Here is a 22,575-nt window from a genome sequence, read left to right on the forward strand (position 1 = left end):
CATGACCAGCAACTCTCTCCAACTGCAACTTTCATGTATCAGCAAAGAGGGAACAGAAATCTTTCCTAGCTTGGTGCATTCAAGTTACCTGGGGTCTTTCTGTTTGCTGTGGTCCTTGTCCCCTAGTGGAGAGATGAAGGTTTTTCCCATTTAAGGGGGCCCACTTCTTAGAAATCCTGCAGGAAATTCTGTGAACTTGAAAAAAAAAGTTTTTAAAGTATGCTTCTTTTTGCTGGATAGGTGTTTCAGAAGAACAAAACCCAGAGGGTGATTGTCTTAAGCCTTGTGAATTATTCACTATCCAGAATCCAAGAGAAGGGAACTGAAACACAGGACACATGCTTTTGCTAGCAAAGGGAGACTGGAATGCAGTCTGTTCTCTAGTCCTGTCAGTCTCTGAAAGATGGTCATCTACCTTGTTCCCACTGGACCCAGAGCCCCATACCTGTCCAGCACAGAGGAGAGTGCTGTGGCTATTTGTTGTATTATAATAAGCTCATCTCCCTAGGAACCAAAGGAAACCTGAGACTTATGTCAAACACAAACTTGAGGCCTCTTAGTAAGCAGAGAGAACTGATACCAAATGAAAAGTTGGAACATTTAACTCATTGGATCTTTTAGGGTCACATATGATTTTTTTTCACAGTCAAACCAAGTTGCTTACAATCTATCACTCCTAATAATATTTTACTTTTTCTCAGATAAACTCATCTCTGAGAATACAAAATCAAAGGTAAATAAAACCATTTGTTATCTACATTTGTCCATATATAAAAATCTTGGCATTACTTCATTAAAATAATTTTGTAACCTCAAAATAGAAAGAATGGTTGTTTTCAAAAAGCTTCCTAAGGAGAATTTGTACATATAGAAGGTCTAGTTGCAAGAAAGTATTTGAACAAGACCAAAAAGTACCACTCTGAGACTGAGCACTGCTTTGGGCTGCAAATGATTTGCATGTCTGTAGCCTTTGGTCAATAGAACCCCTGGTGTCCAACACACTTGTTAAAGTAAGAGCCAGAGGCCCTTTGACCTCAGAATGTATTATCCAGGGAGTTTTGGTCAGCTGGCCTGGGCCTGCAGCTGCTCTGCCAGCTGGCCATCCCAGGCTTGCCACAGAAAACTTGGAGAGACTCCTGGCTGTACCAGATGCTTTATCATAGGGTCCAGCTGATGCTCCACACAGTACAAACCCGTTCCAGGCTTTGTATAAAACAACTTGATTTGGATGTCACAAGTTTCTTTCCAAAGAGCACAGTGAGGACCTTGCATGTGTACTTTCCAAAGACGTGGACTGTGTGGTCAGATCAATGGCCATTGGCCAGAGCTAAGATTCAGGCTGCAAGAATTTTGCAAGGAATTCAGCTATGCAATTTCTTTAGCTCTGACAAGGTGCAAATCAATGTTAATAGTCCACTTCCACAGCAGGACTAAGGCAACATGGAAGAGGAGAGCTACTGGACTGAATTAGCTGTGTAACCAAACTAATCAGAGGACATGATAGAAAAAAGCAATGTGGTCTCTGTATTTGCTGATTTGTTAAACAGCTAAGCATAGAACAGCATATTTTGGGTCAAAGTTCAACACCAGGGAGGTCTGAGACAATCCTATCAGTGAACCCTTGACTCAGTAGGCCACTAGAGGGACCGTTTGCCAGGACCTACATCTGCTTTTGAATTTTAAATGTAATTTACTTCTGCTGATGTTAAGTCGTGTTAAAGAATACGTAATATTCTCATACTTGTTCCTTCATATAAATTTCTGGTCCATAATATTTGACTCCTTATGAGGGAAAATATGATTTTTATCTTAAAATTATATTACACTTGCTATTAAAATAGTCTAACCATCCAGGTGGCTCAGGCCTGTAATCCTAGTAAGAAGTAGATATTTGTAGAATAGAAGTTTGAGATTAAGACACCCACCTCAACAAAAAGTGCTGGACATGGTGGTGGCAGGTCTGTAATTCTAACCATGTGGAAAGCGTGAAGTGGGCAAAAAAGGCTGATGTCATTGCTCAAGTCAACTGGTAACCTGCCTAGCAAGCACGAGGCCCTGAGTTCTAACCCAATACTGTAAGCAATTATTAATAATGAGGGGAATGTAATAATAAAAAATACATGTTTTAATGGAGAAAGTGTAACACCTGAGCCTGTTGAGCATAGTGAGCATAGAGGGTCAACCATACACTGGGAAGATTAAAGAGTGCAAAACGTATTTTCTTTTCTTCTTCTTCTTTTTTTTTTTTTTTTTTTTGCCAGTCCTGGGCCTCGGACTCAGGGCCTGAGCACTGTCCCTGGCCTCTTCTTGCTCAAGGCTAGCACCCTGCCACTTGAGCCACAGCGCCCCCTCTGGCCGTTTTCCATATATGTGGTGCTGGGGAATTGAACTGAGAGCTTCATGTGTAGGAGGCAAGCACTCTTGCCACTAGGCCGTACTCCCAGCCCCAAAACATATTTTCTAATAAACACAAATTGGACCCAGTGTCAATCAGTTTCTTTCTGATGCAACAAGAGCAACCTGCATTCATCCTTTCTCTCTCCACAACTCTCTCTCCCCATCTCTCTCTCTCTCTCTCTCTCTCTCTCTCTCTCTCTCTCTCTCACACACACACACACACACACACACACACACCGCACACAATTTTTGTCTTTGCTCCTCAGTCATAATGGGAACATTGTAGAGCCTTTGGGGTAAATTATTCCACTAGAGTAACTTACCATGTGGTAATCAGAGGGGACAGGTCTCTAATGTGGAAAATGTTTTAACCTCAGAAAACCACACGACAGGCCCCATTTGGGATGACACCTTGTCTCTGAATCATGCAGTGGGCATAATGGAGAGCTCCAATTAAACCATGGGCCTAGATAGATCCAATTTTGGTAAATGAGGCCTTACCTAATTCCTATTTTATAAATAATGTCAGTGCATTTGTGACTTTAAGAACAGAGTGTATTTTATATAGCTGCTGAGTTATGACTGAAATTGCTATACTGTGACATTCAGTATGTCATTGATTTTTCTTGGAGCCTATCCTAAATGGTTTTGCTACTATGGAAGAATACTATAATGTTACCTATTATGTGTAAGGCCCAAGGGTACCAAGAAAGAGAGGTGGAGGTGTTCTTGTGCACTTATTCATGATACTCCAGATAATTTGGTCACCCTCTTAGATGACCTCTCAAATGACCAAGTCTTCAACTATACTACTCTTTATAGAAGAGTGGGAAGATTTAGTCTCCATGGGGACCAGCCAAAGAATATATATAGCGAAGCAGGCTGGGTAGAGAATGGGGCCAATTGGAGATTGCCCTGCCTGTCTTCAGGCCTCACATCATGCCCTGGTGCTTCCAATTTAGGTAGAATCATGCTATGCAGTCAGTGCTGCTCAAATTGGATCTTCCATAAAAGCTAGCTAACAAGAATCTATATTAAATCTACTGGCTTGTTTGGCTAGATTTGTGTGAAATGGTAAGAAATAGTACAGAAAGATCTCCCTTGCCCCTTTCTTAATTTCCTAATGTGAACAGCTTCCATGACTATATTATATCATAATCAGGAAACTGACATTGATAATCATGCTCAAATCTTACTGGGTTGTTCATTGCAAATGCTGCATATGTCAATCAAATCCCATTTGAGGGTCAGTGTTCCATCTGTATTACTATTGCTGCATGCAAACTCTATTATAATCTGACTAGTTTTAGGGGAACAGCTCCTAACTATATCATTAGTGCTGCATCTTATAGAGCTGTTGAAATCTCACTGGAAGTCACAGTTTGATTTGTCATTCCTTGTTACATGCTCTGCTAGTCTTCACATCCAAATTCCTCTCCATCCCTCTGATTCCAGGGCGTCCAGTTGTGCTTGTTTACTCTTTCACCTTTCTTCCTATGTTCATGTCTAAGTGCTGACCTCATCTTCCATTTGAACTTGGTCAGCTTAGCATGTGTCAGAGACAGTCTGACCCAGTAGGCTCTGACCTCAGATGAACTCTGTCTTATCATCAAATGCCTTCCCAGCTCTTTTTCTTTATCTTCCTACAGAAAGCTAATCGTGTTAGCACAATACTTCAGTAGTCATGCAGAGTATTTATTTGTGCGAGATTTTGAAATCTTAAATGTTTCTTTAAATAAATGAGTCATAATTTGGAGGTTACAACTATGAAATTTAAAAAGTAATGCTATCATAAAAATCCACTTTTCTACTCCAAATGGCCTTAAGACCTCTGGGATGGTGAGGGAAGAAGGCTGATAAAGTCTTATGATGCTGGGATAGAATTCATGTGTGATTTTTCTTTTTATGTTACAAATGAATGAAAACATTAGAAAACATTAGCATTTGCACTTTTATCCTAATTTTAATTGATTCTTTCTTGATTGTTGTCATGCAGTGACTTTTCCAGCACAAGTGCCCTTATCTTTAGTGTCACCTCAGTGATAATTCCTTATCACCAATGCATGAGAGAGAATGGAAAGAGTCATTTTAGCACTTTATTTGCTCTTTAGAGAGTTTTTCAGAGGCACCCATGGGCCCTTGTCATGGGGAACCAGATTAAGAACTCTTGCCCAACTCGGTAAGCTTTTACACAAGGTCTATGACTTATATGAACTTGCATCTCTGAGGTGGAATGCATAGGATGGCTAGGAATATTCTCAGACAATGTTTGAGAATGAATGATCTCTGTAAAAACTAGGGAATATGCTGAAGCGCTTCCAGTTAATATTATCTATATGTATTTTTGGGGACATGAAAGCCTTTGGGGACATGAAAGGTATGGCGAGATACCTCAGAAACTCTGTTGTCTATCGGGCCAAGATAATAAAGAGAGTTTCTAAGCTGAGACAGATATCATGATGTCAGTGTCCAATTTTTAGCACCAAACTTGACTCCTTGACTTGGTTTGAGGGCTATGAGTTTGGGCTAATGTGGCATGGGTCCTCAGAGATGGCTCCCCATGCCTTTATGCTTTTTGTTATGGTCTTCATAGTCCCAAAGCTGGTTTCTAGAACCCACCTGTCAACAAGCAGGAAACATTTTTACCATGAATATAGGAGGCTGAATATTTGAGGGGAATGGGAGAGTAATTTTTATGTTGGAGTGTCTGCAAATCACCTCAAAATATTTTAAGTGAGTATAATTTTGTGTGAATGCTAGCATGCTTATATTTCAACTTCTAAGGATAGTCAGATTTCTTAGCTAAAAAGATCCATTCCAAGAATGATCAGTCAAGTCTTTTTTTTTTTTTTTTTTTTTGGCCAGTCCTGGGCCTTGGACTCAGGGCCTGAGCACTGTCCTTGGCTTCTTCCCGCTCAAGGCTAGCACTCTGCCACCTGAGCCACAGCGCCACCTCTGACCGTTTTCCATATATGTGGGAATCGAACCCTGGGCTTCATGTGTAGGAGGCAAGCACTCTTGCCACTAGCCCATATTCCCAGCCCCCGTCAAGTCTTAACTCTAGGGACAACATACATAAACATCTTGTCCATCTATACACCCTCCAATATATGAGGTTTGGCAAATATCAGATATTAATTTGTAAAATTACTGACTTTCTAATTGTCTTCCTGAATGCTATCCCAGCAATGGTCTCATTAGGTCTTACAGGGAGGTGCTGCCTCATGCCTATAATCCTTGCTACTCAGGAAGTAGAGATCACAAGGACTATTGTTTGAGGATAGTTTGGGAGGGCAGAATTGTTGAGGCTACATCTGAATAATAAAATACTGGGTGTGGAGATACTCATTTGTCATCTTGTTTACACAAGAAGTTTAAAAACAACAGAATTGTTGTCCAACCCCCCTGGGCAAAAAAGTGAGACCCTATTTTGAAAAATATTGAGAGTGAAAAAGGTTGGGTATGACTCAAGTGTCATTGTCCTTGCTTAGCAAGCCAAGGCCCTGAGTTCAAACCTCATCCCACCAATACAAACTAGTAAACATATTAGTTCTTGGGCAGATATGGATTAGTTATACATGTTTTAAAGACATCACCATTGTTGTATGGACAAAGCTTAAGAATCTATCAGGGCCTCTGTGATTTGTTCCTATAGGAATAGCCTCTGAATCTGAATTTCTATAAATGTTTCACCCATGTATTTCTACAAAGAGTGTTAATTGTCTGATGCTGACCAGAAGATAAACAGAATTCTGCCTCTGGGATGTTTGGTGTCTGCCTCCACTAAACGTTTTATGAAACATAGTAGGCCGGGTACTTTCTGGGTTGAGCCAGGACTTCCCTGAGCTTGCACAACTCATAATAAGGACCATGCTTATGCCTGCTTGCTAATATATCTTCATTTAATAAATGTTTACATATCTAGGAAAGTCTGGTCTGAGGCTTGTTTTCATTATAGCTCAGTAGTAAGGTCAAGTCTCTTCTATAGTTGTCTCGTCATCAGCCAAAAAGAACTTGTTTTTTCCCCCTAATAATTAAATTGGCTTAGTACTGTTCACAACACTTTAACTCTATGGAGAACTTGGTTTTAAGAGAGATCCCTTTTATTAACATTTGCTGTGGTTAGCTACCCAGAAAAAAAATTGTAGTGGTTTGTGATGTCTGACTTTTATTTCTTAGTCATAGCTCTGGGTAAGCCGTAGCTGTGCTAAGTCCCTGTTGGGTTTGGCTGGGCTTGCTGGCAGGCTGCTCTGCTCTTCTGACCTTATCCCAGATATTAGACTCCACATCAGCCCTACTTGCTACTGGGGCATGTCCTTCATGCCTGTCCCAGAAGGGATCTTTCTGGGACGAGCAACATTACCTCTGCCCATGTTGCTCTGACCCCTCCCTGTTCGATGGCCAGTTTCAAAGTCACTGGGATGGTAGGTGCTGTATATTCTCCCTGCAGCAGGCACAGGTCAAAGAGAATTTTGAGCAGATCATGCAATCTAAAACCCCTACATCAAGTGATGTGTCTTCCAGTGTTTCTCAACCACCAGTATGGTGTCAGCTCCAATTAGTTTGTGGATCATTGATTAATTAGTGTGAACCATCCTATATTTTTAGATAAGGATAGCTGAGAAATATAGAAGACCTTGGCCTTATTGACCTTACCATCGTGGAAAGGAGAAATTATGTTAGTCTCAGAGGGCATATGAACATATACATATGCTATAAAATAATAGTGAAAAAGTGGAGATATATATGGTCATTCTTCAGTATCTGTGACATTGGCCTTGAGACCCCCCATGTATACCAAAATCTCCCAGGGGCTCCAGTCCCTTATGTAAAATGGAATTATATTTGCGTATAATTTATTCATATCCTCTGTATATTTTATCCTCTGTATTATAATCCAGAGATGCTACCTAATGTAATGCAAATACTATAAAATAATAGTAATATTGTATTGCTAAGGAAATAATGAAAAGAAATGAATTTATACACATCTGTACACAGATTTTGCCTGAGTAATTTTAATCTGTAGTTGGTTGATGTGTAGACAGAGAGCTCATAGATAGAAAGGATTATCTACAACCTATAAGGACACACAAAGCCACTGTCATGTGAAAAATCTGTTATAAGAGTAGCAATGTTAGGCCTATTGTTCCTTTTTAAAAATTTTTTTCCTTTGATGTCTTTTATTTATTTTTATTTTTAATTTCTTTTTATTAATTAAATTTTGTTGACAAGGTATTGTGCAAAAGGGGTACAGTTACATAATAGGGCAGTGAGTACATTTCTTGTGAAATGTATTGTTCCATTTTAATATCAACTGTACATCCTGCATCTAAGAAGGAAAATCAGGCTTCTAAATATCTGCTACTTTAGCCATGCATACAGTCAGATGTTTCACCTCAACTTAGCAGTTGGAGGATGCAGGTCCTAGTCATGGACTATATAACACTACAACAAACTACATATATATGTAAAATCCAGGTTATTGAACACATTACAACATGGAAGAACCAGGAAAGACAGCTGTGTATGGTCTATCTTCAAGTTCCCTTTGGCAAAGGGACTCATAGGTAAAAGACACCCAAAGGAAGTAAAGACAGTCTCATAATCCTTATTTCTGGTTACTTTGTCTACTGTTTTCTTCTCCTTCCTAAACAACTACAAAGCCAACTTCACTTATGTATATGTATAGAGTATTTGAGGTTTTTTAAACCTCAATGTAAGATTTCCTTTCATTATTGTATATGACTTAAAGTTTAAGGAATACTTACATTTTAGTTGGAATTTTTCTGTGTTCTTCACTGTATTTCTATATCATTCCAATTTTAGTATATGTGCTGCCAAAGCAAGCACTCTTCACTGTATTTCTGTAAATATGCTTCAGCACTGGATTATTACTGGGAAACTTTGCTCAAAATAGTCTCAATACAACATGGATTTCCATAGTCAGCCTACAGGTTGAGAGATACTACCTTTCAGAACTGGATTTTTTTAAATGTATATTTTATTGTCATTGTAGAGGTGATATATAGAGGGGTTATAGTTACATGAGTCAGGTAATGAGTACAATTCTTTTTGAACCAGGTCTCCCCTTTCCTTGCTTTCTCTTCCAATTTTTCCCTCCATCCTCACCCACAAGATGTACATACAGTTCATTTTTCACATAGTATCTAGTGAGTAGCCCTGTTGCATTTGTTCACCCTTTTTTCCACCTTTTCTGTGCACCCCTTACTCTCCCAGATACAAAGAAACTAACAAACAAGAAAAAGGAAAGGTTCAGTCACTCTGGAAAGAAGTATGGAGATTCCTCAGAAGGCTAAACATAGAGCTCCCCTATGACCCAGAAGCCCCACTTTTGGGCATCTACCCGAAAGACTACAAACAAAATCACAGTAAAGCCACCAGCACAACAATGTTCATCACAGCACAATTTGTCATTGCTAGAATATGGAACCAACCCAGATGCCCCTCAGTAGAGGAATGGATCAGGAAAATGTGGTACATATACACAATGGAATTTTATGCCTCTATCAGAAATAATGACATTGCCCCATTTGTAAGGAAATGGGAGGACTTGGAAAAAATTATACTAAGTGAAGTGAGCCAGACCCAAAGAAACATGGACTCTATGGTCTCCCTTATTGGGAATAATTAGCACAGGTTTAGGCTAGTCACAGCAGAGGATCACAAGAGCCCAGTAGCTATACCCTTATGAAAACATAAGACGATGCTAAGTGAAATGAACTCCATGTCATGGAAACAACTGTTATATCACTCTTGTAATTACTTTCAACATGTGATGTGAAACCGTAGCTTCTATTATTGATGATCCTCTTGTATCCCCTTCCTGTGGTTTACCTGCACTATCTCTGTATCTTATCTAAGTACATTGGAAACTGTGTATACTGGTGTTAGAACTAGGAAACTGAAAGGGAATACCAAAATCAAGAGACACAGGGTAAAAAGACAAATGACTACAAAAGCAATACTTGCAAAACTGTTTGGTGTAAATCAATTGAACAACTCATGGGGGGAAGGGAAAAGAGGGAGGGGGAGGGGGAATGAGGGAGGAGGTAACAAACAGTACAAGAAATGTATCCAATGCCTAATGTATGAAACTGTAACCTCTCTGTACATCAGTTTGACAATAAAAATTTTTTAAAAAGGAACAAAAAAAACCCAACAACAAAAATCTCATTTCATTTCATAACATATTATTTTATATGGTCATATGAACATACATGTTGAGACTTTGTGATCTGCTCCTATGTATAGCCTCCTTTGACCTCATTGTGTGAATGTTTAGACACCTGTATAATTTTTTATGTTCCATTGTATTGTTTTAGTTATTCCAAATTTATAGGCACATTCTCATGACCACAAATGTGGGAAACCATGCGACCTATTTTAATTCGGGTCTGGCTTACTTCAGTTAAAATAATTTTCCCAAATCTTTCCATTTCCTTACAAATGGTACAGTATAATTCTTTCTCATGGAACCATAGAATTCCATATATAACATGTTTTCTTGATCCATTTGTCCACTGAGGGGCTTCTGAGTTGATTCCTTATCTTGGCTATGGTAAACAATGTTCCTATGAATATGGTTGTGCTGGTCACTTTAGTGTGGCCTTGTTTGTGCTCTATTGGATAAATGCCCAGGAGTGGTATTGCTAAGATCTCAGTGTATGTCCTGAAACCATGAAAATATTACAGGAAAGTGTAGGGAAAACACTAGGGCTTTTAGGCTCCACTAGAAACTTCCTAAGGAATGATCCAGAATCATAAGAAATCCAAGAAAGACTGGATAAATGGGAATGCATCAAACTGAAGAGTGTTTGCATGCCAAAGGACATAATGAACAAGACCAATAGAAAGGGGGCTGGGGATATGGCCTAGTGGCAAGAGTGCTTGTCATATATGAAGCCCTGGGTTCACTTCCCCAGCAACACGTATAAAGAAAATGGCCAGAAGAGGCACTGTGGCTCAAGTGGCAGAGTGCTACCCTTGAGCAAAAAAAAAAAAAAAAAAAAAAAGCAGCAGCAGCCAGGGACCATGAGTGCTCAGGCCATGTCCAAGGCCTGCCCAGGACTGGGGAAAAAATAAAATAAAATAAAAAGATGAAGATAAATAGAAAGCCCACAGAATGGGAAAAGATTTTTACCAGCTATGCATCAGACTAGGGCCTCATACTTAAAATATACTTAGGGCTCAAAATATTAAAGCCCCCCAAAATAAGCCCTCAAAAATTCAACAACCCAATTAATAAATGGGATAAAGACTTAGATTTCTCAAAAGAAGAATGACCAATAGACACATGAAGAAATGTTCTATATCTCTGGCCATAAAAGAAATGCAAATCAAAGCAACATTGAGAATCCACCTCACCCAAGTTAGAAAGGCCATTATCAAGAAAAATAACAATAGCAAATGCTGGCAAGGATGTGGCCACTGTTGGTGGGAATACAAACTTGTTCAACCACTCTGGAAAGCAGTATGGATTTTTTGTAAATGGCCTCAGGGTTTAGCTTATTTAATGAATAACACAATCACTATCCCTGAGCAGGGGTGTATAAAATAGGATTGGAGTGTCTCCCCCTTCACCAAACCCTTCATCCCCATATCATTCACCTTCCCAGGCTTGCTTAATCATTTTGAATGCTGTGGTAAATGGATTATTCTTAAATGGAAGCTAGGCAAATCTAGTTTGGACTAAAAAACAAAACAAAACCCCAAACACCCAATCACTCAAGGCTTTAAAAGAAGCCAACAGAAGGGAGGATTAGTTTGGTTGTGCTTGTTTTTATTGTGTGCAGACATGCCCTAGAGGGAAACAGCACAGTTATCCTGAGCAAACATTTTTGTGTTTCTAAGAAACCTTGAAAATCTTCCCTGCTCAGCATCTGAACAATGGACTCTCCTTCCATGCAAGTTCAGGCGAAATTCTGGAGTCACTATTTCATCTCGAGTACCTGACAGATATCCAACCATTCTTTACCCCAGAACTCATGCCCCCATGCTTCAGACACTAACATAAGTTCACATTTTGGGGAGAGACAAATATGGCTAAAAGGAGAGCTAGAACAGAAATGTCCCACTTTCGATTTGGGAGGATGTTTTCTATGTATTCTTCTATGTGTTTTATGTTTCTGTGTAGGATCAGAGCCCTAGGGAATCTCAAGAGAATTGTCAGAAATGTCAGACTCCAATTTAAAAAATGAAATGCTAATGACTTAAGTCTCCTTCTACCTCTAAGTGGGAGAATGGAACAATGAACTCTTAATAGGAACAATGCAAATTCCCTCAGAAGATAGGATGCAGGACACTTTAATATGGACTTTGAGTCCTGGCTTTAATAAAAACTAAATTCTGTCTACGGCCAGTGTTCTCTGGGAATTCAGCTGAGTAGTCAGCATCTGCACTAATCTATGAAAGAATTAAAATTACTCAGCTGAGAGAGACACTTGCATTACCCCTTCCATAGTCCCTACTTTCATTTGATTAACTTAATTAATCATTAAACTCTTTCCTAAACTCTGTTTTCTCAACAACATCTCTCTTCACTTTGTTTTTGTTTGTAGTTTCTCAGATTTTCCTATGATTTGGGCAGATGGTGATTTAGAATTGGCAAGGTAGGGATGGCGTTCATATACATTAAAAGCTCCCCGTCCCTGGTTTTATCACCAGCCATAACAACAACAACACACTATTCACAGACCCATCCTAACATAAACTCACAGGCTCTTCAGAGGAACATCAGCTCTGTTCTTTTTTTTTCTTTGCTGTTCTTGCCCTGATTTTCTTTGTGCTCAAGGCTAGTGCTTTACCACTTGAGACACAGCACCATTTTCTTTTTTTTTTTTTTTTTAGTAGCTTATTAGCGATAAGAGTCTCATGGACTTTCCTGCCCAGGCTGGCTTCAAACTGTGATTCTCAGATCTCAGCCTCCTGAGTAGCTAGGATGACAGGCCTGAGCCACCAGCAATCAGCTCTTCATTCTTTTTAGAGGCTCAAACTGTGTTCATCAGTACAAGCTTTACATTGGGTTTCCCAGCAGCAGGAGTTCTCTGTGCATCATGTCCTACAATGGTATCACCCCATTGCTCCCTTCCCTTCAGTGGTGCTTGCTTATTCCCTTTTCTAGGTATAAGTTGCATCTGGACAAGGGTGGGCACGCATATGACACCAGGCATGCATACCCAATCTCAAGGCTACATCCAGGGTTACACATGTGTGTATGACTCAAAGGTTCATGGATATGATGAACAAGTTAAAGCCTACTCCTTAGGAAGTGCAGGCCCATAGCCCTCAAGAAGCTGTAGCGGAAAAACATTGAGTGACTTCATGTAACATAGAGCTTGATTGATTTTGGTGCCACATGAAGTGTGAATGCAATAGATTCAGCCTTGATTAAAACTAGAATAAGTGAAGTTGAGTTGTGAAACCCTTTCCTTTTTCTTCCTCTAAAGTTGTGTTTTAGGTCCCTTGTTACCCACCTGAGACCAGAGTCTCATGCTGAATTCTAGTTCTCCAAAATAACTCTTTCCCAACTCCCCAGACCATTTTTGCCTATTTTTTCTCTAATTCATCTTTCTCTAAAAGCACTCTCCGAGACTCTTCAGAGTGATTCCTCCTTTCAATGCCAATCAAAGTACTTAAACGGAGAGAAATTATCCTTATTAATTCTTTATGCATTTGAGGAATAAGAGAATATCCATTTGTTTCAATATCCAGGCAGAATTGGCCTTTTTTCCTCCCAGGGAGCTTCTAAGCTCCAAAACTGAAAAGACCTCAGTCTATGTGATGAACAAAGTAGAAAGATGATGGATTACAACTATGTAAAGAATGTTTTTTTAAAAAAGCAGTGGAGCTTTGAATTAGGGACTGGACAAACTGATACTTATTTTCCCACTTCTTAATTGTTTTAAAAACATGATGGCTTATGTTTTCTATTTTGCCAAGAAAAGTCATCTTAAGAAAATAATTGTAATTCATTCAGTCATGTTCATTCATTAATTTGTTCAATAACCATGTACTGAGCACCTACCTACAATGTCTGGCCCTTTAGTAGGTGCTGGGGACACAGTGAGGAGGAAGGTAAATGTTCTACATGTCTGTTACAATAACAATAGTAGTGAAAAGGAGCCAGGCCTTCAATGTTCTGGGGGAGACCCAGCCCTGGCAACGGGAAGAGCAAGTACATAGCCCCTGAAGTAGAACTCATGACGGGCTGAGAAACAGATGCCAGAGTAACTGGTATGGAAGAAATAAATGACAAAAAAAAAAGGTATTCTTGAGGATGTCAGAAGCACAGTAAATCTTTGCTACTTGATTCTGTTTTTGCAAATTTGCCTACTCACCAAAACTTATATGTAACCCTATATCAGTCATCACAGTGCTTTCCTGGTCACCTTAGCTGAGCTCAGAGGTGGTCTGAAGTGTGCAGAAGTACACACGCTCCCAGCTGAGGTAGAACAAGGCACTGCCTTGCCTTCTTGTTTCAGCTCTCATACTGTGAACAAATTTGCTTTTCACCGTCTTCTTAGTGCCACATGTTTCACATTTTTATGCCTCTTGTCAGTGCTATCAGTGTTTAAAACGCTGCAAAGCACATTGGTAAAGTGCTTACTATCCAGTCTTCATAAGCACAAGAAGCTTGTAATGTCTCTTAGGTATTTGATAAGATTTGCCTAGACATGAGTTCCAGGGCTGTTGGTCTTGAGTTCAATGCTAATGAATCAACATTACTTATTCAACAAGATGTCCTTTAACAGAAATACACACAAAACAAGACTATGTATTGACCAATTTTGATGCAACTGTTGTGACTAAATGCTCACAGGATCTGAACTACGTATTCCTCCTAGATGCAGTAGTTCAGGATTTGCTAATTCAGGATAGACAGCAACTTTTTTGGGTGGTAACTACTGTGAATTGTGAGAACAAATCCTGTTGGAGTGGTCAGGTTAGGTTTGGTCTCATAGGCTTGCTAGAGAATTTGGATCTAGTTTAACTTCAGTGGGAAGCCAGAGGGTCAGGGCACAGACAACAGGGGGAGATACATGATTTTACTACACATCTAATTCATCATTTAATTCCAGTGGAGAATATATCGAAGGGAGATAAGTTGGAATCAGTTCTGGAATCTAGGATTAAAAATGATGACTGATGTTTGCTAGTGGCTCATACCTGTAGTGCTACCTACTCAGGAGGTTGATGTCTGAGTTTGCAGTTTGAAGCCAACTCAGGCAAAAATGTCTGTGAGACTTATCTCCAATTTAGTGACAAAAAAGGCCAGAAGCTGAAATGTGGCTCAAAAGGTAGAGTATCAGCCATAGGTGAAAAAGCCAAGGGACAGCGTGAAGCTCCAAGTTCACGCTGCATGACCAACACATACACATACACACACACACACTCACATGCACACACTCAAAAAGAAAACAATAATGGCTGAAGAAAGAAGGTTAAGAGTACTTGCTATGAATACTATCTGATAAAAGAGGATGTACCAAGATACATTGTATCAGGAAGGAAGAATAGCCATTTGTAAGGAGAAACAGTAGATAAGCCCTTCTAATGTGACATAAATAAAAATGGTATAGATTCCTAATTTTAAAGTGCAAAAAACCAATATCACGGTTTTATTTTATAACATTGCTTTACGTATCATTGTGCTCTTGACATGTTGCTTGAGAGCTCTTTTTCGTTCAACAGTTTAATAGAACAAGAAGTTTAAATACCTGTTTTCCTTCCTGTTAAAATAGAAGCCAGTCATATTTCATTCAATTCAAAGTATTTTGTGAGAAGTGAGAAAATTGAGGCATAGTGGCTGGGCCACCGTGGCCTTGAGAAGCTGAGTACAGGATGCCTGGGTATGTGGGGAAAGACCAGGACCCAGGACCCTGAGCTGCTCAGATGACAGGCAGTGACTCAAGCCCAGCTAAGGGCAGTCAAGAGTCTTGTTCAGGTATAACTAGGGTGCTTTCTCTCTCTTCTCTCCTTGTTTCCTCTCCCTCTCTCCTCTCTCTCTCTGTTCCCCCCCCCCTCTCTCTCAGACCAAGCTGTTATATATTTCATTTTCTGCACCTTCTAAAGGGTGGCATAGGAGCACTGAAATGATCCCCTTAAAAGCAGGGAATTGGTAACTGGTAAAAGTGTGAGGATAAGCATCATGAGGAGTGTGCCCAGAGGGGTAAATTCTACAAGGGTAGCATTTTGCAAAGATTTGACAGGAGGGCCTGATGGTGACTGTAGTCAGTTTGCCCCATCTACCTGCCAATTACTCCTAGCCTAGAGTTCTTAGAATTCCATCCAGATAGGGACTCCCCTGAAAATCTAATTCTTTTCATGTGAATGTGAAATATTCACTTGAATCAAGAGTCTTGTGTTAAACACTAGACGTCCAGGTTTTTTTAAACTCAATAAAACATTGGTGGCTAGACTAAATACATTTAGTAACACATACAAGAAATAACTTACAACTCCATGTGGCCATGCATATCCGCCACGGGCCATTTACTATACTCTTATGAGGTGCTAGGTAAAGTAAATTTAATTAAATGAATTTCTGTAGTTTTTCATACTGTGGAAATACCAGTTTTCACTAGTAATCAGTGAGGCACGGCATTTTAATTATCCATTAATTATTTTCTTTGTAAACATAAATGCCTCAGTCCTAATGAATTTAGAATTTTATTGTTTTAGAAATTCATTTGGGGGCTGATTTTATTAGTTATCGCCTAGGATTTCCTTAATGGTTTGATGTATCATGCATAACTAGAAAGCCTCTCTTGTGAGGCTATCTCATCCCATATCAAACAAAATACCCCTCTAGTACCATATGCATTTCACTTGGAGACAAACAACTCAGTACTCATGGTGTGAAGTGATGTGTTAGTCACTATTCCAACAGGAAAGGATGGAGAATTCTGGTTTCTTAGCTCTGTGTACAGCATGTTTTTGGAGCTTTTGACCTGTAAATCCAATCATTCTTAGGTTTTCTTGATTATATGTCTGTGTTATTTAAACTCTGAGCAGAACTGTCATTTTTTAAAAAATATGATTAATACAGTAGAAAGATAAAGGAATATATTTCAATAAAATTTATTATATAATACTATGTACCAATCTTTCTGTCACTGCTCCATGTGATGGAATCACACTAATGGAAATTCCCAGAAATAATCCATGATAACATGGTAAGTTTTTTTTCTTGTGAGTTTTCTGTGTCATTTTTCTATAGTTGACATCATAGTATAGATAGGTCTCTTGATTCTGTCATTTAACCTCACTTCAGAACCATTTTGTAAGATTAAAATCTATTTACAGACATGGTTTATCATGACTGCAGAATATGCTGCAAGGAGATGTAGTCAATTGTTCTGAACTTTTCAATCTCTTCTATATTTGAGTAGAATTTACATTCTTACCTACAACTACTAATGGTAGTGCTAAAGGATTCATTCAGAAAACCCTAAACCAAGTAAATTATTACAGGTGTACTTGAATATAAATACACACTAAAAATTTCATAAAGGTTTCCCCATTATCAGTATTAAGATTTTGAAATTTGTGAATATGTTAGATTTTTGAACACATATTGCTTAAACAGTGATTTTAAGTCCATGAGGTTAAAGGCTTTTTCCCTCCAAGTGTCTAAACATTGTACGTTGGATTGTTTATTTATGTATTAACCTATTAATTTACATGCTTATTCAATTAACTGAATGTGATAAAGAGATGTTGATGTTTTGGTTGCCAAGCACAAAGCCTGAAATATTCTAGGAATTCAACAAGCTATCTGAAAATTACCTTTTTCCAAATTACCTTTTTTAGCTTTTTTTGTAAATTATCTTTTAATTTTGACACCACACAAATAGATTTTATTATATGTATTTGTATTTTTCTGGTTTTGTTCAGCTCCTCCCTTTTGGAAATATAATGGTGTAACAAATTAGTGACTTCTTAGGGGCAATAGATTTTGTCCAGTCATTATGGCATTTAGCAATATTGAAGCATAAAAGATTTAAATGTTTGGACATTTGCAACTGCTTTATGATGTTTTAATAAACAATGTTCAGAGATTAACGTTATCTTCTGATTTTATTGATATAGTTCACTATAGTATTTATAATCACTTTGTAGAGTAAATTGATGAGTCTATGCTATTTTTATTATCTAAAAACTCTTAACACTAAATACTATGGTTTGCATTTATACACAGAGCACTTCTTTTTTTTTTTCTTCCTTGATTTCTTACCTTCTATCTTCAATCCCTCCCTCCCTTCTTCCTTTCTCTCCCTTTCTTTCTCTTATTCTTTCTTCCTTCCCAAGTACTCAGGCCTGAAGTCAGGACTGCAAGCTCTTGCTTAGCTTTCTTATTCATGGCTGGTACTCTACCTTATTGAAACATATTTCCAGCAGGGCTTTTTACTAGATGGAGTCTCAGAATTTTCTGCCATGTTTTCTTCAAACTGAGATCCTCTAGATTTTAGTCTCCTAAGTAGGTAGGGTTACGGACAAGTGTGAGCTAACAGTGCCCAGTACTGAATACTTCTGACAACAAATGTATGGGAAACAGATTGCCTAACTCTTTGAAAAAGTTCACAGAGCTCAGGAGAAAGGGCTTATTAGAAAGGCTTTGTGGAAAAAGCGCAGACAAATGGAAGAGGGTTTATGGGCACAGAACTTCTGTGCCCTCTTCAGGTACTTTATCTTCCCAGTATGAGATACAGCACCATTGGCTACTCCCCAAGGTCCTTTCTTTTTATTTGAGCCCCATTATATAGTTATGATGAATTAAATCCTTGCCTGTTTCTGATTAGCTCGATTTTCTGCAGTTCAGTCCCAACTCTATAATCACAGGGTTAGTTGTTCTGGCAGCCAGCCCCACCTTAAAGCTATCTAAGGGCCCACCAAGATATTTCATTAGCATAAACTCAGTTGTAGTTAGAAAGGAGCTTATCAGGAAAATTAAACATACTCTTGTTCTACCTACAACTCAGGAAATTCCAAGGGTTTTGAAGCTCTGTGCCAGGAATAAAAAACAAAGACCAAATATATATTGTCTATTAAATGACAATATCACAACAAAAAAAAAGTCAGCATTCATAAATGGAGCACAACTTAATGAAAAAGGAATAAGTGGATACCATTTAATCATTGTATTAGTGTCTTAGGGCTGCCATACCAAAGCACCACTAATAAAGGCTTAAAAGGACAGAAATAGTTTTCTTGTGGTCCTGGAGGTCTAATGTCTCAAAAGAAGTCAGGGTTGAGCTCCCTCTGAAGGCTCTAGAAGAGAATTATCCTCTACTTTCAGTTTCTTTCTGGTATTCCAAGATGCGCTATGTGTGTTTCTTTGTTGAACTGTGATTTGTTTACTAACATTCTTTTCTGAAATAAGGTGCTTCCTAACTGATGGTGAATTCTAATCCCTACCTCCCTCTTTTTTCTTCTCCTGCCACCTCTTCATTTTTGTCTTCTTAGTGCCTCTAATGAGGACCTACCTGCCAGATAGAAAGGATGATCTCATCTAGAGATCCTTAATTACATCCTTAGTAACCTTGCTTACAAATAAGGCCACATTCACAGGTTACAAGAGTTAAGATGTAGGCAGAACTTGTCCAAGGCCCGAGTTCAACCCACAGCAATAATAGATCTTTAACGTAAAACTTCAGATCAGGCCCCACTGACTATTGGAAACAACATTTTGAGATACTGACAATTATAATCAGCATTTATCTCAAACGGTTTTATAGGTGAATGTGGAAAAGCACAAAATGGAGAAAGGGCTATAGGTTCTTGGAGTGAAGAGGTGAGGGCATTCAGATACTTTGAATTGAAAGTAGTTTTTAAATATTTAAAAATACAGGGTTAGGAATATTGAGATTAAAAATGGAAAGACTTTTGTTTGCCAAAAATACGTTTTTGCAGACATATAGTATTACAGACTAACTTTATATATTTATGTAGCAATTTAATAGGAGCCAAAAGTTTGGTCAATATCAATGGAACTTTTCTGTTTTAAATTGGCATGACTTTATGTGTAAACTGACCAGTTTTCACAGTTACTTAAGTATATTTAATTTGGTAGAACTACTGAGACCCCCCAAATCTCTGCCTTTTTTTCATTAATTTTAATACACAAAAGTCTATCTGTACTTGTTATGTAGTCAGAAATGGAGCCCACACCACCAGTTAACTAAAAATGTGAAGAATGAATTGAGTAGTTCTCCTGCACGTATTCATAAATATTATTGAAAGTTTCACACTGTCCCTTTTAATAATCTCCTAAGAGTGTTCTTTTTGAAAAGGATTTCTCTTTAGTGGACACATTAGGGCGAAAGAATTAAAGACCTCATACAAAATGCCAAAAAAAAAGAGAAATCTTCAAGTAGGCTTTCCTAACTTGAATTCTTGCCTATCAATTGATACAGATTTTCAATTCTTTTCACAACTGTGCCCAGCTCTGTTACAATAGATATTTTTGTTTTGTTTCATTTTTATTAAGTCTTGGTGCCTTTGAGTTCTTCTTCAGCTGTTCAGTGAGCATCCTGAACCTTCTCTGGCTACCAGAGTCCTCCATAAGCCATCTTCCTTCTCCTCCAAAGACACATCTCCCTGGCCCCCTAGTCCATTATCCTGGCTCCTCTGCTGTTTGAGCTTCCTATAGTGTTTGTTAAAAAGCTGTGATGATGGGCTGGGGATATAGCCTAGTGGCAAGAGTGCCTGCCTCGGATACACGAGGCCCTAGGTTCGATTCCCCAGCACCACATATACAGAAAACGGCCAGAAGCGGCGCTGTGGCTCAAGTGGCAGAGTGCTAGCCTTGAGCGGGAAGAAGCCAGGGACAGTGCTCAGGCCCTGAGTCCAAGGCCCAGGACTGGCCAAAAAAAAAAAAAAAAAAAAAAGCTGTGATGATAAGAAGCAGAACCTCATGAAGGTAGCTTCACTTCACAATGAGGGCAAGATGTCTCCAGGATCTGGGACCTGGCAATGTACTACCAGAGAATGGAAACAATCATGCCAGTGTCCTTAGGAAGCTGGGAGGCCCTCTCTGTACGGATGTCTTTACATTCTGTATTCTTTATTCTGTGTATTCTTTACATTCCTCTTCCTTCCTCAAGTTTTTATTTACTTTCTCTGTTGAACTCTAAAAGTAGCCTCTCTACCATTATTTGTGATTCATTTCCCAAGTTCAAGTCTATAAGCGTTTGCCTACTTTCTCACCCTCTCTATTTCCTAATACCTTTCCTTGGCTGAGTTTGAGGGAGGTGAACATAGGTGTTGACCTCCAGCAATCAACAAAACTCCTGCAAACTGAAGTGTGCTCTGCCATCTTCTCCTGTGGGAAGAGGTGAACTTGAATAGCCTAACCCTCCATTCCTCTTTCATGTTCTCCCTCTGCTGGTCTTTGCTTCCAAAGTTCCAATAAATCTCACTTCAAAGACATCAATGCCAATGTAACACATTTTTGCCACTTTTAATATTGTAGTATTTGCTATTTTTAGTTCTTTCCTACTGGAATAAGCCTTTGTTAAAAACTAACCTATCGTATTCTATTTCTTATACTTATTATTTGAGTTGACTCATGCTGATGGTATTGTTATTGGTTAGACCACTGTTTTGTTTTGAGATGATTCAGTAATTCTCCTCTTGAAGTATTAAAATCAAGGCAAGTTTTTTTTTGTTGTTGTTGTTTTTTTTGTTGTTGTTGTTTGTTTTGTTTTGTTTTGTTTTTTGGCCAGTCCTAGGCTGTGAACTCAGGGCCTGAGCACTGTCCCTGGCTTCTTTTTTGCTCAAGGCTAACACTCTGCCACTTGAGCCACAGCACCACTTCTGGCCATTTTCTGTATATGTGGTGCTGAGGAATCAAACCGATGGCCTCATGTATACGAGGCAAGCACTCTTGCCACTAGGCCATATTCCCAGCCCCAAGGCAAGTTTTTTAAAAAAAATAAATCACATATCAATGTGATATTTCTACCAACTATTGGGCTATATCTTGGTTTTCATGTTTGGAGTTTCTTTTTTGGTGAGCTTGAATTTGTTTCCCAGAAGATTCAGCAGTGATCTGAGTTAAGAATTGATCTTGTTGTCAATTCCCTGGAGATCCGCTCTTTGCTTTTATGTAAAAACCCAGGGGCAGAATTATTTTACAGAAAGAAATCAAAACTTTACCTTCCCATCTTTTTGATGAGGATTGCCAAATGCAGGAAGCTTCACAACTTGCCCCTGGAGTCTTTTCTCATCAAGATTTCCTCCATGGGCTGGCACCAACACAGGATCTTCTCCCTGATAGAGGACTTTGCAGAAAAGTCTTCCTATCAATACTGCACATTACTGCTATAATAAGTTTTACAGAGCACCCCTCTTTCAGCTTAGATCTCCTGGCCTGAGACTCTCTGAAGAAGAACCACATATAAGATTTATCAGCCTCCAGGCCAATGCTATCCAATACAGTGCCCTCATGCAAATTAAATTAAGCACTTCATATATGAGATAGAAAAGTATTGCAATTCACAGTTGTATTTGAAAACTTAAACTTATAGTCTAACCCCTTGCTAGAAAATTATCATAATAAACAGAAATCTCTCATATTTATATTGGGATAGTCTGTGCTATCTATATCCTGCCTATTTCTAACAGCCCCAGAAGTTTGTATTTAATCCAAAAATATCATGAGTTTTTTTTTTTTCTGAAAGCACACTTTGTGAATGAAGATAGCAGAGGCAATAGGAATACCCAAGCTGTCAGCAGCCATTGAGGTTGATGAGAAAGAACAATGAAGGTACTCTTCACAATTTTACTAAATTCCCATTGAATTACTTAGAAAAGGTGCTTTGCAAAATGTCTATCATTTGATAATGTTTATAGAAATCACTGAACACATTGTTTTTCTACCCTGCTTACACTGGTCAAATGAACTCAAATATGAAGAGATGTCACAAAAAGGAACAGAATAAAACCACTTACATTATGCAAAGAGAGGGTGTTTCAAGTCTTAAATAGATACTTGAGAGGCTTTCAATTTTGAAATAATGGAATAAAGAAACAACTTTGGTTTTACATTAAGTGGTGGTATATTAGAAAAGAGGACAGACATGATATTATGTCATTTGGACAGCTGGTTTTGATTGGTGATCTGTAATATGCAAAGGTTGGCTTCTTGCAGAA

The 22,575-nt window shown here is 38.6% G+C and overlaps 1 protein-coding gene across 3 annotated transcripts in view; it reads left to right on the plus strand.

Moving 5' to 3' along the window:
• Positions 1 to 22,575, plus strand: part of Nckap5 (NCK associated protein 5) — a 786,161-nt gene that overhangs the window by 148,675 nt on the left and 614,911 nt on the right. The window contains exon 1 of one of the 3 annotated variants that reach the window (XM_048345603.1): positions 11,987 to 12,029. The exons of the other annotated variants lie outside the window; for them this stretch is intronic. The gene's annotated coding sequence lies outside the window, so the exon portion shown is untranslated. Of the gene's footprint in view, positions 1 to 11,986; positions 12,030 to 22,575 lie in introns of those variants that run through there. 3 annotated transcript variants of the gene reach the window in all.

Source organism: Perognathus longimembris, chromosome 4, assembly GCF_023159225.1.
Source record: "Perognathus longimembris pacificus isolate PPM17 chromosome 4, ASM2315922v1, whole genome shotgun sequence".
Lineage (NCBI taxonomy): Eukaryota > Metazoa > Chordata > Mammalia > Rodentia > Heteromyidae > Perognathus > Perognathus longimembris.